Source organism: Staurois parvus, unplaced genomic scaffold (assembly GCF_062004578.1).
Source record: "Staurois parvus isolate SC_StPar_1 unplaced genomic scaffold, SC_StPar_1.0 ptg000031l, whole genome shotgun sequence".
NCBI lineage: Eukaryota > Metazoa > Chordata > Amphibia > Anura > Ranidae > Staurois > Staurois parvus.
The window spans coordinates 6,963,026-6,980,914 of NW_028317827.1; the positions used below are offsets into that span (position 1 = coordinate 6,963,026).

The 17,889-nt window shown below is 41.0% G+C and overlaps 1 protein-coding gene across 17 annotated transcripts in view; it reads right to left on the reverse strand.

Moving 5' to 3' along the window:
• The window catches only part of BAZ2B (bromodomain adjacent to zinc finger domain 2B), a 413,209-nt gene that overhangs the window by 200,020 nt on the left and 195,300 nt on the right, over positions 1-17,889 (reverse strand). For all 17 annotated transcript variants that reach the window (XM_089659801.1, XM_089659783.1, XM_089659815.1 and 14 more), the window contains one exon: positions 4,932-5,034. The gene's annotated coding sequence lies outside the window, so the exon portion shown is untranslated. The remainder of the gene's footprint in view (positions 1-4,931; positions 5,035-17,889) is intronic.

A 17,889-nucleotide genomic window follows, 5' to 3' on the forward strand; every position in this document is an offset into this window, starting at 1 on the left:
GCACTTGCTACACAGGTGACAGTGAGTATGTTGCATAATAATATAACAAAAAAGACTACATTTAATACATATGTCGGAATGTAATATATACATACGGTACGGGCAGCACAGTGGCTAAATGGCTAGCACTTCCACCTGGCAGTACTAGGGTCCTTGGTTCGAATCCCGACCACAGCACCACCTGCCTGGAGTTTGCATGTTCTCCCTGTGCCTATGTGTGTTTCCTCTGGGTACTCCAGTTTCCTCCTACACTCCAAAATACATGCTAGTAGGTTAATTGGATCCTGTCTAAATTGGCCCTAGTATGTGTATGTAAGTCAGGGACCTTAGATTGTACACCCCTTGAGGGTTAGGGACTGATCTGAATGTACAAACATATGTAAAGTGCTGTGTAAATTGACGGCGCTATATAAGTACCTGAAATAAATAAATAAATAAATATTGACACCCGCAGCAGATCGATTGGAATGCGGTGCAGGCAACATGCACGGATCGCTGGGTTTCTTGCGCCTCTTTAGTGTGAACCTAACTTTGATCTTGCCAGACATGCAGTGTCCTTGTCACATCCTGTAAGCTGAACTGAAGACCAAAACAACGTTATCTTTACTATGTAAACTACTGATCTTGACATCCCCTATGTAAGGTTAGGTTCACATTGATGCGTTTTTTTAGTGCGTTTGTACATCTGTAGACATGCACTGCAATCCATTTAACCTTATTTCCTATGGGTCCCATTCACATCTATGCAGTTTCCCGCAATGCATTTTTTTGAAAGGGCAGGGAATGTTTTATACGCAGAGCGCAGCATTTTTGGCTCCATAGACTTCAACGGAATTGCATCAAAAACAAGTATACATTTTTGGCGTGTTTTTACTGTGTTTTCCTGCACCTCCTCCTAGCAACATCAACATGTAGCAAAAAAACACATTAAAAACACATAAAAAACGTTCACAAAAAATGCATAAACAGTACATGCATAGATGCGAGTCAAGCCTAATAGAGTTGAACAAAGACAGACATGCTTGAAGGTGGTGAAGGGTAATAACCATAGATGCAGTGCAATGAGTGAGTGTAGCGACCCAGGGACAGGAAGAGTGTTATTTGCAGGTCTAGCTAATAAAAAAGGGGACTAGAAAACTAAAAAAAAAAAAGAAAACAAATGCAGCCAGCAAAAGGGGACTAAAAAACTAAAAAAAAAAACTAATAAAAAAGGAAAAAAGAAAGCAACTGCAGCCAGCACATCCAAGGGCTAGTAAACTGCAATATATTTTGTTTTTTGGGTCAAGCTATGTTTTAAGCAAGGGCAGAGTTGGCCAAAATTAGGATTGTGGTACCTGGTGATATGCAGAATCATATACAAATGAAATGTATTCTCTGGTTAAGCAAGGGCAGAGTTAATATAAGGACAGCCAGTCAAGCCTCTTTATGAAACTGTTTCAGGAAGTTACCTAAACGGACCGATTTCATAAGACAATGACTTGTTTGCAAACTTAAGCACTGTGAGCACAAGATAACATACCTCTGCAAATATCATAAATTCTGCCAAAGTGCAGAAACATTTTCTAAATAAGTCAGTTTGTTTGGTCTATATTTATAGCTCTAAAGGAAATCCAGCTATGTCAGGGATGATAATTTAAAGGTCTCTGCCTTTGAACATTGTGGGGGGATTTACTAAAACTGGGGCACACAGAGTCTGGTGCAGCTGTGTATTGTAACCAATCAGCTTCCAGGTTTTATTTTCAAAGCTTAACTGAACAAGCAGAAGTTAGAAGCTGATTGGTTGCAATACACAGCTGCACCAGACTCCGTGTGCACCAGTTTTAGTAAATGTCTCCATTGTGTGAGAAACACTGATACACAACTGGAAGGATTTATGTTGTTCCCAGGTGTTTTTTACATGTACGCTTTGGAAGCTGTTGTTTACCCTACCGTTTTTTATTGAAACTGGGATTTGGACCTTTGGAGTGAAGAAAAGAGCAAGGGTAAAACTTTCCATTGTAATGTTAGTCTAGGACAGCCTTTTTCAAATTTTTTGTCTCCAAGGAACCCTTGAAAATACTTTCCAGATCTCAGGAAACCCCTTCTAAAATGAATTTAAGGAGATCATTGGGAAGAATGCCCCCTTAAGAGTGTCCCCCTTACATACACTTTAAAAGATCATCAGTGTAATGCCACTGGTTCTGCCAACAGGCATTGGCCCCCAATCTATGTAGGCACCATCAGATGGTAGGTGGATCAGCCATATCTCATGGAAACCCTAGCAAACTTCCACAGAACACTGGTTGAGAAAGGCTAGTCTAGGCCTTGGTTTTAGCAGGCCTGTTTAGATCTAATTAGAACTAGTGTGGATATACAGTACTTTTAGTAGGAGCTTACTACCTTCACAGAATACTGGAGAAGAACCAGGCTACTTTGGCCTGGAAAGAGATTGTGATGGCAGACCTGTTACTACAAAGTTCACATTTTTGTTGAGCTGGATGCATGGGAAAAAACAGTGCCCCAAACTACCTAACTGACCTGATACCCAAATACCACCCTACCTGTGCCCTTCGCTCCTCACAGGACCTCCTACTCTCTAGCTCCCTGGTCTCCTCCTGCCACGCCCGACTCAAGGACTTCTCCAGGACTTCCCCCATCCTCTGGAACTCCCTACCCCAATCCATCAGACTGTCACCTACCCTCCTCACCTTCAGGCGCACCCTTAAAACCCATCTCTTCAGGGAAGCCTACCCCACCCTCACCTAACAACCGATCTCCTCCACTCCTCCCACCACTCCATCCCCCACAGCCACTTCCTCCTGTACCACTATCCCCTCCCTCCTAGATTGTAAGCTCGAAAGAGCAGGGCCCTCGAACTCCTCATGTGTTGTATTGTTACTGTATTTTCTCATGTTCTGTCCCCCTCATTATTGTACAGCGCTGAGCAAACCCTTTGGCGCTATATAAATACTGTATAATATAATAATAATCACCAGGAAGGCTAATATGTATTTTTCGGAATTGTATTTTTGTGAAAATGCTGCCTATGTTTTATGTTACAAATATATTAACGCTGAAGTTTAGGTATGGCAAATTTTTATTGGTTACAGTGATCCAGCTTGGACCAATGTACATATGTGCCATAGCTGTGGGATACAGCTCCTCATCTAATCAGCGAACACTTTGCATTCATTGAGAAAATACTAAGCTTTCTCTGAATGGTGCCCATGCCAAGTGAGTAACCTGCTGTGTTCACAATGCAGCAAGGCAGAAGTTCGTCAGGGGACTCAGACGCTGGTGGAGATCATCATAGTAGCAAGGCCTACTATAGACATTTCCAGCTTCCACAGGGATCCACAGGAAATGGTGCATACACATTGTACTTACATAGCTCCAAGCTGGACCAATGTAACTATGCAAAAATTGACATACCTAAACTTCAGCTTTAAAGCAGCCAATCTGAAGTGTGGAATCACATACTCCGCACCCTCCCCACTGAGTCTTTCCACCCTTATTAAACCACAAAGGTAAGGAAGCTAAAAAAAAAAAAATATATATATATATATATATATATATATATATTATTATTATACAGTATTTATAAAGCACCAACAGTTCGCTCAGCGCTGTACATTACAATGGGATATACATGAGGCAGTACAATAATAATACAATGCAATACACAAGGAGTTCGAGGGCCCTGCTCCTTGGAGCTTACAATCTAGGAGGGAGGGGTTAGTGGTACAGGAGGAAAAGCTGTGGGGGATGAAGTGGTAGGAAGAGTGGAGGAGATCGGCAATTAGCAGGGGGTGGGGTAAGCTTCCCTGAAGAGGTGGGTTTTCAGGGTGCGCCTAAAGGAGAGTAGAGTAGGTGATAGTCTGATGGATTGGGGTAGGGAGTTCCAGAGGATGGGTGATGCCCTGGAGAAGTCCTGGAGGCGGGCATGGGAGGAGGAGACCAGGGTACTAGAGAGAAGGAGGTCTTGTGAGGAGCAGAGAGTGTGTTTTGGGTAGTATTTGGATATTAGGTCGGTGATGTAGTGTGGGGCAATATTATGGACAGCTTTGTACGTCAGTGTTAGCATTTTGAATTTGATCCGGTGGGCAATCGGAAGCCAGTGGAGGGATTGGCAGAGGGGGGTGGCGGAAATGGAGCGGTTGGTAAGGTGGATGAGTCTGGCTGCCGTATATATATATTCTGTATATATATACATACACACACACACACACAAACAAACCAAGGCATTTGTATCAGTTTACCAAAGGATAGAATTAAAATGCTTCAATGTTAATTGTTATAGAACGCTCAGATCTAAACCTAGCCAGACTACCTTTAGAAAGAAGTCAAGAAAGCTGGGAATTCCTGAAATGATTTTGCCAACAGCTCTGTTATTAGGGCTAATTTCTGCATAACCAATATAAGCCGCGGCCTATGGAGGCATGTCTAGCGGTGGTGACACACGGCCACCCACATATCGTGTTGCTGACTCTCCAGAACACATACCTGTGTATGACTAAAAGTCTTAGCCACCACTTAAGTGTTCATGAGTTCCTGGCCCATACATCCATTCTGAAACTTGACCAACTACCGTATTCCCCTAACTTAGCATCGTGTGACTTTTGGCTGTTTCCAAAATTAAAAAATGCCTTAAAAGGACACAGATTTGATGAAATCCAGTGCACAGCGATAAAGATACTGCACAGCTTTCTTAAAATCGAATTCCAGGAATGTTTCTGGCAGTGGCATATTTGTCTAGGAGTGACTCCCTTCACAAGGGGACTACTTTAAAGGTGTCAACAACCGCTAGTGTATAGGTAAGCAAACTTTTTTTTTCCCCCCACAATCCATTCCCGGAATTAAATTGTCACACGTCCTAAATCTGGCATATTGGTGTGCTATATATAGTTACAAATATGTCATTGTTTATAAAAAAAGAAATGAGAAATGATTACCTGACGATGATAATCCTACATGAGCACTTGTGATATGTACATGGATCAGGCCACACCACCTTCAGAATGGTCTTCTTCACTAGGTTGGGGCTTTATCCCCTCTCTAAGACAGAAGAGGTAAAAGAGATCAGTAAAGGCTCAGCATTCCTGTGGGGTAGATCTAATTAATCTTACACATGTATGCATTTATCAACTTCCTGAAATATTAAAGACAATACTGTGTGTTTATTAGGTATGAAAATATTTGCATAACACTGCAGCCGTACTGTACATGTGTTGCACAATTAGCCACAACATACTGGTGTGACTGCTTTTAGTATCACACCAGGCGAGATTAAAAGGCACTGAACAAACTTCCTAATTTTTCTCATTGTATATCAACTGTTAAAGGTAAAAATATATTGAATTGCATTCATGGTTTGGGAACTGAAACTTGGTTTAAAAACTGACAGATTGCTCAACAAACACTACAAATGGCACTTAAAGGAACACTTCAAAAACAGAAGAAGTTGGCATTTAAACTGATTCAGGGGACACATCCTACCTGCTGTATAGCTGGAGATTTCATCTTCTGTATATGGTTGCCCTATCCTTACTGATATTCTTATCACCTGCTTGGGCTTTAAATATGTGTCACCAAAAATGAGGCCCTTTCTAAGCCAATTACAGTCTCCATCCACACACACTCTAACATTCAACAGGTGGCGCTGGTGTGTTCCTAATGTGTACAGTGTGTGCAGTACACATGGGCCCAAAGGGGGAGGGGGCCCGCTGGGCACTCACTACACACATTGGGGATTGGAATTGGGATGCACTTTCTAACTGTAACACCGTCATCTAAGCTGTAGCTGTGTCTGTCACTTGCAACTTCAGCTCAAAGGAGATATGCGTATGCCAGCACTGCACCCAACCTATGAATGCGGCGGATGCAGTATCAACAATACGCTGATTAAGTACACACCTAATACACAGGCCATGATTTTCCTCATCAGTCCCCACAAACTATTTAAAAAATAAAAGGTATTAAATAATATGTAAACCTACCATATTCCTGTTACTGCCTGCTGTACCATGTACCTGTATGAAAAAGTATCCTGCTCTCTTTATATTGCTTCTGTTGTGTGAAATCCCTGGTCTTCCTGACAGTCCCTTTGCTTTCCTATCAAAAACTGACCACATTAGGCATGAGGGCATAGCGTGGTCAGTCCTCTGGCTGTGCTGGGAACTCCTTCAATGATCAGACTTGTCCTGACCCCTTCCCCCTGCACAGCCATTCACTGGGAAGACCAGTCTGCTGCTGTTTTTCCACCCCCACCTCTCAACGCAGCTGAGAACAGAAGGTACGTGATCACTTATAAAAATAGGGGAAAATTTAATATCTATATACACACTTTTTTATTATTATTAATTACAAGTACTTATATAGCACCGTCAATTTATACAGCACTTCACATTTATATATATTATACATTCACATTAGTCCCTAACCCTCAAGGGGTGTACAATCTAAGGTCCCTAACTTACATTCATACATACACATACTAGGGACAATTTAGACAGGATCCAATTAACCTACCAGCATGTCTTCAGAGTGTGTGAGGAAACTGGAATTCCTGGAGGAAACCCACACAGGCACAGAGAGAACATACAAACTCCAGGCAGGTGGTGCTGTGGTTGGGATTTGAACCAATGACCTTAGTACTGCCAGGCGGAAGTGCTAACAATTTAGCCACTGTGCTACCTTTCATTTCTATTTTAAACTAATTGGGTTGTTTTACAAGGTGAGGGTTCACATATACTTTAATTAAACCAAGTAAAAGGTCTGAGGGGCATGGGTGTTTACTGTGAGAAAATCAAGTGGTTACACGTGATCAGTGTCTTTGACCTAGCATGGGCAGATGGTTTGCATTCAGTTTAGCCAACTTTGGGCATTTACATGCAGGCCGCTCCTAAGCACCCGGTGTGTATGTGCCCATGGCATAGAGTGCCAAAGAGTCTTGAAGAAAAGGGCCCAACTTATAATCTTACACGTGTTCACTGCATTCAGAAAACATGGCTGACGGGTGGTACTACCCAGAAGCCATGAATCTGGCTGCAAGGTATTATCAAAAACTCAAAAATCGGCTGCCACACATACGGGTCAACTCTCGGCCAGTTTCTATTGAAACAGCCAACGCCACCTGACATTAGACCCGTGTTTACTAGGCCTAAGGTTTATAATCTACTTGCTACAAGTGGTAAATATACAATATCCATGCACAATATTTCACTATTAAATGTAAAATGATTCGTTAAAATTCTGTAGCATAATTAAGAAAGCAAATATTAAAAAAAAAAATGTGTGTGTGTATATAAATATATATATATATATATACACACACACCTATACTGGCCACTTTTTTAGGTACAACGGTTCAATTGCTTGGTAACACGAATTGCTAATCAATCAATCACATGGCAACAACTCAATGCATTTAGGCATCTAGACGTGGTGAAGGCGACTTGCTGAAGTTCAAACCGAGCATCAAAATGGGGAAGAAAGGAGATTTAAGTGACTTTGACCATGGCATGGTTGTTGGTGCCAGTCGGGCTGGTCTGAGTAATTAAAAAATTGGGATTTTCACGCACAAAAATCTCTAGGGTCCGAAAAGAAGAAAATATCTACAGAACGGCAGTTGTGTGGATGAAAATGCTTGTTGATGTCAGAGGTCAGAGGGGAATGGGAGAATTGGGTTTGAGATGCAACATGAATGCATAGACCGATCCTGCCTTGTATCAGTGGTGCAGGCTTGTGGTATAATGGTGTGGGGGATATTTTCTTGGCACTAGCAAGGTGTACCTAATAAAGTGGCCAGTGAATACATATATATGTATATATATATATATACACATACCATATCTATATTATTTTCCTTTAACAAGCTAAGAGTACATTCTGACTTTGGTACAGCTGCAATGTCTTAGCATGTAAAAGTAATTAAGTGCAATGCTGCAAATGTACACAATGAATTGTGTAGCTTACACCATAGGGAGCCATTTGTTCCATCTGCTTAGCAATTGATCGCTGCTCTCAGGGATTTATTGCCAGTGATTTTACAAATATGTTTGGAAGCATCTCCCATTTATATAATCCCCAAGACTACCCCTACAGCTGCTTGCCCACTTTGCACCCCACCTGAGAAGACTGAGACAGCTTAAAATACTTTTTAATACTTAACGCAAGCTGTGACACAATTCACCCACACCCTTTCCCAGCAAACGCTTGATGTGTCTCTATGCCAAATGAATTTTTGAAAAAAAAAAAAAAAAAAATCAGCATGTAAGCTTTACAGTTAAATTGTGAAATATCTTTGCAGCTATTGTCCTAGTTAGGAAAGCACAACAAAGAATGTTTCCTGTTTCAAAGACCATATCTAAGAATTACCAGCATTTTTCTGTATTCTGCTGGCTTTGAGAATCCCTGATAGAAAAATAATTGGCTCAACAACCTTCAAAAACCCAAATCGGTATTAAAAAAAATTTCCTTCCTTATATAGAAATTGAACAAAAGCTCCTGTCGCAGGCCCAGCTTGACAGCCAAAGTGCGCACGGTGATTTAGCTTTGACTTTGCAGTTCTTGCAACTATTAATAGTAATAATATTTAATATTTATACACCATCTCTCGTTTACAAAAGCACTTTGCAATTATGCTTCACAGGCATTAATGTAACTTGCTCTAGAATTTATGTCGGCTTATGTCTACGGCTCTGGAATGAATGGCAGACTCCATGGGAAATAATAAGAGAACAAACACTTATGTGATAATCCAGGTAAGTGACTTGGCCAAAAACACTATGAACAGTTGGTGTCCATGTAAAGGAATCCATTTTAACTAATTCACACATATCAAATGTTCACATAAACTACTGATAAAACAGGCAAAACATTTATTATTAAATAATAATTACAGTCAAAAGGTTAAATATATAGTTGAAAAACAAACACTAAAGCGGTTTTACCTGCAAATAATTTGTATACTAACAGAAAACCTTTGCTGAAAGTAATATGGAAGCTTCCATTGCTGAAGTCTACTTTTGAAATGCTATCTGTCTGGCTGTGATGATGACTTTTTGAATGCATTACTTTCAGAGTCACAGACCTGTACAAACCATACACAAGCTACATATAACTTCATCAGCATGACAAAAATTAAACTAGATTCTCTGTTCCCAAAACTCCATCAAAAGTAACTGTTGAAACCAATAACCTACCTTTACTTGGTCAACCCTGGGCTTCCCTCAAAACCCAAACTTTTGGGTAAGGGGAAGATGTGCACTTGCCTTCCCATCCCACATAAGTCCAGTTAGCAAACAATTTGCAAGCCCAACGTTTAGGTGGGAGAGAGAGAATGCCTAAGCAGAACAACTTCTAGAACGTCTGTACTTGCATAGGATCAACCATAACCTTATGACCATCCACCTAATATTAAGTAGATCACACTTTTGCCAAAACAGCCCTGACCTCAAGGCATGGACACCACTAGACCTCTAAAGCTGTTCTGTGATATCTGGCACCAAGCCATTAGTAGCAGATCCTTTAAGTCCTGTAAGTTGCAAGGTGGGGCCTCCATGGATCAAACTTGTTTTTCCAAATATTTTACAGATACTCGATGGATCAAGATCTGGAGAATTTGGAGGCCAAGTCAACAATTAAAACTAATTGTTGTGCTCCTCAAACTATTTTTTAACCATTTTTGCAGTGTGGCAGGGCACATTGTCTTGCTTAAAGAGGCCTCTGCCACCAGGGAATACCATTTCCATGAAGGGGTGTACGTGATTGGCAACAATGTTTAGGTAGGTGATATTTGTCAAGTGACAACAACTTTCCTTTTTTCCTATAGTGCATCCAGGTGCCTTCTCTTCCTCAGGTAAGTGATGCACATGCATCTGGCCATCCACATGATGTAAAAGAAAATGTGATTGGCCACCATCTTCCATTGCTCAGCAGTCCAGCTCTGATGCTCAGGTGCCTATTGTAGGCACTTTTGGTTATGGATATAGGTCTGCATGGACACCCTGACCAGTGTGCAGCTACACAGCCTCATACAGAAAACTTGCGATGCTTTTAACACATCAACTTCAGGGACAGTCATAAAGTTATGGGTCATTGTATACATGTCTGTGTGTTTGAAGCTACAGAAGTCAAATGGGGCTACTGTAATTTACTGCGTGTTAGGAAATATATATATATATATATATATATATATGTTCCTAACACACTAATTTGGCTTTATAACAAGCCCACATGGACTTCTGTAGCTTTAGACTGGGGTCAGTAACCAGTAGATTGTGGCCAGGTGGCTGGTAGATCGCAGTCTGAACTTGTTGACCTACCATCCGACAGCATCAGAGTGCAATGCAGAAGGACTACTTGTAAAGTTGGAGCTGTAGTAGGGCGCAAGAGCCTCCTCTGTAGTGCCCGCTCCTGTCCCTTGTGGAGTGATACCAACTGCACACCAGCTCTTATTCCAGATAGTGGTCTCCAGAGTGGTGCCAGCAGCAGGAAAGAAGAGATCTTCAGGTCAGTGTGAAGCAATACACTGGGCATAATAATATAAGGCTGCCTTCACACTGATGCACTGCGATTTATCCAAACCACGGGTGCAGTGCAGTGTACCTGCAGCTTTCCTGCGCTTAGCCATAGACTTCTATTATATCCTGCAGGGTTGGTGCACTGCAGGGAGTAGGGACTGGGGATGGTAAAACCGCAACTCAACTGCAGGGTTTTACCACCCCCCAACATTACGTGTGAACGAGCTCTAAGGGTGCCGCTGCTGAATGCGACTAAAGGCTCATTTACAAGTGCAGCAGGAACTGCTGCTCCTCTGAATAGGATTTGAGTATGTTTAACAGGTGGTGAGGAGGAGATATATTGCCTCCTCTCCACCTGCTTTAAACCCATGATTGCCATGCAATGAACGCAATTGCGGCATGGCAGTACGACAATTAGAGGTTTAAATCAGGTGTGAGGAGGCGACACTGTGCCGGAGATCTTTGACTTCTCCCATGTTGTTCAGGTAGATCTCCACTTCTTTAAGGTTGCCTACCCATGCTTTAGACCAGGGGTGGGCAACTGTGGCCCTCCAGCTGTTGGTGAACTACAAGTCCCATCATGCCTCTGCCTTTGGGAGTCATGCTTGTAACTGTCAGTTTTGCAATGCCTCATGGCACTTGTAGTTCTACAACAGCTGGAGGGCCACAGTTGCCCACCCCTGCTTTAGACAATAATTCACAAAAAGCAATTCACTCTCCCCTCTGTCTATGCACCTTCTTTGTGTCAATAGAGAGATCATCAGGCTGCCAATTGACCGCTGGAGATGGGGGGGGGGGGGAGCTGAGCTGCTAAAATGAAACTGAAAGTAGTTTTTGCTCTAAAATATGAAGGCAAACTACTCTACAGTGCCTGCTGATACGCAGGTCAGTGAGGGCTTGTTTTAAAAGCTTATTTACTGATTAAAATACAATTATTCAAATGTTCATACACTTACTTTAAATGTATGTCTAAAGCCCAAACTTTTTTTTCTACTTTGAGCAGAGTAGGGATGTTTGAAGTCCCTGTCAAGTTTTATTTTTGCCATTTGTGTCAAATGGAGAGATGTCAGCGATTTCCCTTGAATCCCTGTCTAAGGACACAACAGGAAATTAGAAAAAATAACTCTAAAGTAAGTAAAATCTCTTAATGGTCACTGAAACTAGTGTCCCCATTCCAAGATTACCCTTCTCTTCCTGTTCTGGAAATAACTCACAATTTTGGATTGTCCTTCAATTTCAGTATCAGTGAAAATGGTCAGCAATGGGGACAAAGACATCATGGGTTGTAGTTCCACCTCACATTGAACACAATAAAGAAAAAGTCTTGGCTGTAAATGTACTTTAAGCCTGTAATGACTATCAGTCCAGCTTCCTACGGGGGGATAAGTGCAAATAACATACCTCCCAAGTTTGTGAGATGGGAAAAAGGGACACATTATAGCGTGATGCATATAGGCAAATGACATGCTCCTGGTTATGCCAGTAACACAAATCATGAGGATTAAAATGCAAAAAATAATGGTTTAGGCCAATTTTTCAAATCACTAATTTTCCTTTATTTTGTTTTTTAAACACAACAAATTGAATAATGTAAAGGTTATATAAAAGGTTTACTGCAGTAAAACACATTTGATAGTTAAATAATGCATTTTTTATACAGCTTATTGCAGCAGGCCAAAAAGAAGGACAACTGTGGAAGAAAGAAGGATTTGTTTTTCCAAAAAAGGGGCAGTCCGTCCAAGAGAGGCCCAGTTGGGCAGTAAGAAATAAGCACATGTACAGGTGGATGTAGTTAAACTTTTCTTCCAACTTGATTGTCCAATGCGTTTTTTTTCCATAACTAGTAAAGCGCAAAGTATGTAATTGTTAGGAGATAAGATTTGTTTCTTAGTAGTTAAGCAAGTTATTTTTGCAGACAATTTGTTTTTATTATTTTTTTTTTAAGTCAAGAAACTTAAGACCAGTTTGCTAATCCGTCAAATTCCTGTGCCTTGAATCTTGCTTTTGTTTAGCAGAGAAATCTTGCGTTATGATACCATTGAGCATGTGTTTTCATTTTCTTTGCCAAATTCCTTGCATTTCTACCAGAGAGTTGTGTGTGCACAGTGTGAGAGCCTATATCATACGCTCATTAGTTAGTGCAGTATTTATCAACCTTTTTTCAGTTGTGGAACCCTTTACAATTCTGCACAATTCTCAAAGCACCCCATTCTAAAATGTAAAAAATGAAACTAATAGTTTTACAGAAAGCAGCAACATCTGCACATGTAGAACACCCAACGTCAGTGGTGACTGATTCTTCCAAAGCAAATACACCTTTGCAGATAGGTACTGACTAGTATTCCAGTGTTTCTCCCAGGGGCGGACTAACCATTTGGAAACTCGGGCACTGCCCGAAGGCCCGGGGTCAGTAGGGGGCCCCATGAGATGCCCCTGGTACCTTTTTCATAGGCTTTTTTCCTTGGGCAAGGACACAGGGGCCCCATGATCCCCTATTGCCTGGGGGTCCCATGAGTTGTCAGTCCGCCCCTGGTTTCTCCCCCTCACTCACTCCCAATGTGACTCCAGTGCTGGCAGAGAGGGGCAGGGAAGAGGCAAACAAGGATGCTTTTCAGGGACCTGATATCCTCCTTATCAGCCAATGACATCATTGGTTGTTAGGACACAGAAGGTGACTAGAGGGTTGTAATGGTGCACAATGAATAACTGTGGCTTTGTGTGACTAATAGGCAGGCTTGGATCCACCCACTGGCTTGTATACCATTTTTAGGCAATTTTTAGGCATTTTGCCAAGGCACCCCTGAAAAAACTTGAAGGCACCCCAGGGTGACTGGGCACCCTGGTTGAGAAAAGGCTGAGTTAGTAGTTGCACTGATCAATTCCTTCACATATGTAGTAACTACCATGTCCAGTCCATGGCCAAATGTTGGTGCATCTATATTGTCTAAATACTAAATCACAGAGGCTATTAAAAAATGAAAAAATAATAAGCTTCAAAGCAGTAGTAAGAAGTTCATGGAATGGCCACAGATTCTTTATTATGATTAAAGACTTTGCCAGATATTTTAATTCTTAGTGGATACCTGAGGCACGAAGCGCATAGCAGCCATAGAAATGTTTTTATATGGAGATATTTGATTGGAGGGCAAAGTGAGTCAAGAGTTGGGGATTATATAGAAGTAATTATATCCTTTAACAATGTCACTAGGGATGGGCTTGCTGCTGTACTGAGCAATAGTCATTCCTGGCTACTCGTGTATGTGTGTTTGTGTGGGAAGGAAGTGAACTTGGTCTTGTCCAATATTTACTGATAGTTGCAACTTTATTCAGCAACACATACGGGGGCTACACACAGAAAAACACCTGCAAAACAGTCAATTTTGTAAGTCTCCATGGGCAAGAAGGCCAATCTGTTCATTAGTTCTTGGCATTAGGGTAGCCTAATGTTAGGGTCATGATTTTAAATGGTTTAGTTTAACAACTGGAATTAAACCAGATCTGGTACCAAACATGCAGGGTTGGCTTTTTTTGTTTTCTGGCCTCCCCCACATCCCAAAATGCTTCATCAAAACGTAGTTGTGGAAAGTTAATGTACTAACTTTAGCCATGCTTACACTCAAAGCAGGAGGGTGGTGTCACCATCCCATCCAGTGGGATTTTGAAGAATGCTGAGCAAGTCTCAGGATCTTACGGAATGGATGGTGATATCATCTCCTGCAGTACAGAAGCATACACTCACCGGCCACATTATTAGGTACACCTTGCTAGTATCGGGTTGATCCCTCTTTTGCCTTCAGAACTGCCTTAATTCTTCATGGCATAGATTCAACAAGGTGCTAGAAACATTCCTCAGAGATTTTGGTGCAAATTGACATGAGTTACTTTTGCCTTTCTATCAACTCAGACCGTCTGCCCATTCTCCTCTGACCTCTTACATCAACAAGGCATTTTCATCCACACAACTGCCGCTCATTGGATATTTTATCTTTTTCGGACCATTCTCTGTAAGCCTTAGTGATGGTTGTGTGTGAAAATCCCAGTAAATGAGCAGTTTTTGAAATACTCAGACCAGCCTGTCTGGCACCACAACCATGCCACATTCAAAGTCACTTAAATCCCCTTTTCATTCTGATGCTCGATTTGAATTTCAGCAAGTCGTCTTCACCACGTCTAGATGCCCAACTGCATTGAGTTACTGCCATGTGATTGGCTGATTAGCAATTTATGTTACCAAGCAATTGAACAGGTATACCTAATAAAGTGGCCATTGAGTGTGATTAAGTATATTTACAAAAATGTTGCTCCTCACAGGCCCTTTTCCCCCATTTCTACAACTCATTTTATGGGGGGGGGGGGGGGGGGCATGAAAAAAGCAGAACTCGAGTGGCAGTGCAAGGTTTGATTTAAATTTCTGATTGATATTTTGCAGGTTAAGGGGAACTCATTTTAGGCTCAGATTTAATAATATAATCAGGTTGAGCGTTAAAGTCACTGACCTAGCCACTTGATTCCTGGGTCCCTTTGGAGATCCCTTGGATCCCAGGTGTTGACTTTGTGTTAGAGCAGTGATTAAGCACCAACTCTGCCAAACTGTGTTAACTTATCAATGTGAGAACTTTAGTGATCAGTAGGAGCATGTGATGGATGAATGACACAAAGAGGAGGCCTAGCAGACGCTGATATCCAGGCCTATGATCCAAGGAGACTCCACAGGAATCAATTTAGAGATTAAAGGAGGAACACGCAGTGGGACCATCAGACAGTCCCCATGTCACTATTGAGTCCTATACTGGCAAAGAGGTGTCAGTGGATAAATCTATAACGCATCACAGGGAACATAGGCATCCAACTCTCCTACAAGTGTCGAATGCTGAAGAATATGATGTAGGCTGTAATGCTTTAACATTGAGGAGATAGGAGACATGGGCCACCAGAAAGGTAAGTACAACAGCTTTTTTATTACAGGAAACTGCTTTGAGTGTTTTTGTGGTGAGACAACAGTGTTGTTTCAACATGTGGTTTTTTACAGAGGGTAACCTCTGCTACAGATTTTTCTTGATATGCTCAGCTTGAATTGACCAGATTTGTGAGACGTTTATTTTAAAGCCAAACAGATTCTAATACTGATCCTTTAAAATGTGGAATAAAACCTTATGGCAATAAAGAACACCAACCATTGTTATTCGGTACTTAATCCCATATATCATGTTACAGAGTAGCTGCCCTACATGATATATGCAGGCCTTAATACCTAGTACAGAAAAAGCTACAGAATATAATAAACGATACAGAGGGGAACAGTGTCACAAATTTGACCCCAGGAGACGCTGTGTAGCTACGAAACATGATAGGCTCAATGAAAAAAAATCCTTAGGTTGCTTTATTAAATTAAAAGCTGAACAGCAAAGTGGGCAGATTAAATATGGAGTAATTATAAGTGTAAGCAACATAGAAACGTGAGATAAAATAAATCGGCAGCTATGAACCATTAAAATTCACTGAAACCACTAATTAGATGAAAACATTAAGGCGAAGGTTATAGAAATGAAATCAAGAGAAGCGGTTTCATTCTTTCTCCTATGAAAATAATTACAGAGCTATTTTCAGCCCCAAAAACATTCAGAAACAAATGCTTTTTTGAAAAATATCAGTTTCATAGCTGGCAATAAAAATCAGATTAAAAAAGGATCCGCAGGAAAAAAAATTACATCAACTTTGTAAAATGAAAAAAAAAAAAGTAATGGAAAAATGTTCATAATACCGAGTTGATAATAAAAAAAGACTTTTTGGCATACTTGCATACTATCTGCCAACTGACCTCTCAATGCATCACAGGCGCCTACAACACTAAAATGTACAAAGCAGAAACATTTTTTTTTCTTTGGTATAATTTAAACAGTGAAGCACTGCAACAAAGACACAAAATACCCAACGGATATTTTGAATTGAGAGTTTTTTTATTGGGAAAAAAAATTCTGGTTTTAACAAAAAGGAAGAATTGTTGCAGACTAAACATGCAGGTACACAAACAAAAACTCTATCAAAGAGAGTTGATGAAATGAGTTACAAAAAGATCATAACAAGCAACATGTATGTATATATATATATATATATATTTTTTTATTTTCCATTCCCCACAAATTGCCATTGTCAACAAAGTATTATGAAATAGAGTTCAGGAATGGTTGATATGGCCCCTTTCACACGGGCGGTTCGTATGTCTGTTTACGGATGAAAAACGGACATCCATGTATTTCTATGGACTAGCAAATGTAAACGGATGATCATCTGTTTACATCCGTTAATGTCCGCATCCGTTAACATCCATTTTTTTGAGCAGAAGAAAACCCTATTTTTCTTCCTTTAAAAAAAAATGGAACAGACGAAAAACAGATGTAAATGGACAAAAACAGATGTAAACAGACCAAAAAACAGATGTAAATGGACAAAAACGGATGTAAACGGAAAAAAAAATGATGTGAACTGATGGAATGTTGATGTGAACTGATCCGTTTTTTCTTGGAAAAAACATGACTGAACTGATGAAAAAAAACAGAACGCCTGTATGAAAGGGGCCTAAATTGGCAAGAGAAGATGGAGTGTTTGTCCCTCATAGGATCATCCTGCCTGGTGGAAAGGTATAAAAAAGATATCAATACATTACTAGGTCAGTTTTAAAGTACCGTATTTTCCGGCGTATAAGACGACCCCCTACTTTTCCTGTTAAAATATAGGGTTTGAGCTATACTTGCCGTATAAGACTACCCCTCTTCCAACACACACCAAATAAAAATGAAAAAACACCAGATTTGATTTCAATATGGTATGCTATTTCAGTATGGTATTCCAATGATGGGGTGCTATTCCTCCCACTGACACCAATGATGGGGCACGATTCCTCGCTCTGACACCAATGATGGGGCACTATTCCTCCCACTGACACCAATGATGGGGCACTATTTCATCCACTGACACCAATGATGGGGCACTATTCCTCCCACTGATACCAATGATGGGACACTATTCTTCCCACTGACACCAATGATGGTGCCCCATCATTAGTGTCAGTGTGTGAGGAATAGTGTCCCATCATTAGTGTCAGTGGGATGAATAGTGTCCCATCATTAGTGTCAGTGGGAGGAATAGTGCCCCATCATTGGTGTCAGTGGGAAGAATCATGCCCCATCATTGGTGTCAGTGGGAGGAATAGTGTCCCATCATTAGTGTCAGTGGGAGGAATAGTGCTCCATCATTGGTGTCAGTGGGAGGAATAGCGCCCCATCATTGGTGTCAGTGGGAAGAATCGTGCCCCATCATTGGTGTACGTGGGAGGAATAGTGTCCCATCATTGGTGTCAGTGGGAGGAATAGTGTCCCATCATTGGTGT